This window comes from Arachis duranensis, chromosome 8 (genome assembly GCF_000817695.3).
Source record: "Arachis duranensis cultivar V14167 chromosome 8, aradu.V14167.gnm2.J7QH, whole genome shotgun sequence".
Classification (NCBI taxonomy): Eukaryota; Viridiplantae; Streptophyta; class Magnoliopsida; order Fabales; family Fabaceae; genus Arachis; species Arachis duranensis.
Genome location: NC_029779.3, coordinates 33,046,399 through 33,047,089, shown reverse-complemented (window position 1 = coordinate 33,047,089; position 691 = coordinate 33,046,399).

The following is a 691-nucleotide window of genomic DNA, read 5'->3' as shown; positions in this document are numbered from 1 at the left end:
GTCATTGCCTTCTTGGATAAATTCTTTCCTCTTCAAAAGCTGAGCAAGCTGAGAGTGGATGTTCAAACCTTCAAACAAAAAGATGGTGAATCCCTCTATGAAGCTTGGGAAAGATACAAGCAGCTGACCAAAAGATGTCCATCTGACATGTTTTCAGAATGGACCATATTAGATATATTCTATTATGGTCTCTCTGAATTTTCAAAAATGTCACTGGACTATTCTGCAGGTGGATTTATTCATCTAAAGAAAACGCCTGAAGAGGCTCAAGAACTCATTGACATGGTTGCAAACAACCAGTTCATGTACACCTCTGAGAGGAATTCCGTGAATAATGGGATACCTCAGAAGAAAGGAGTTCTTGAAATTGATGCTCTGAATGCCATATTGGCTCAGAACAAAGTGTTGACTCAACAGGTCAATATGATCTCTCAAAATCTGAATAGGCTGCAACATGCATCCAACAGTACTAGAGAGGCAGCTTCTGAAGAAGCTTATGATCCTGAGAACCCTGCCATGGCAGAGGTTAATTACATGGGTGAACCTTATGGAAACACCTATAACCCATCATGGAGAAATCATCCAAATTTCTCCTGGAAGGATCAACAAAAGCCTCAACAAGGCTTTAACAATGGTGGACGCAATAGGCTGAACAACAGTAAGCCATATCCATCATCTTCTCAGCAACAGA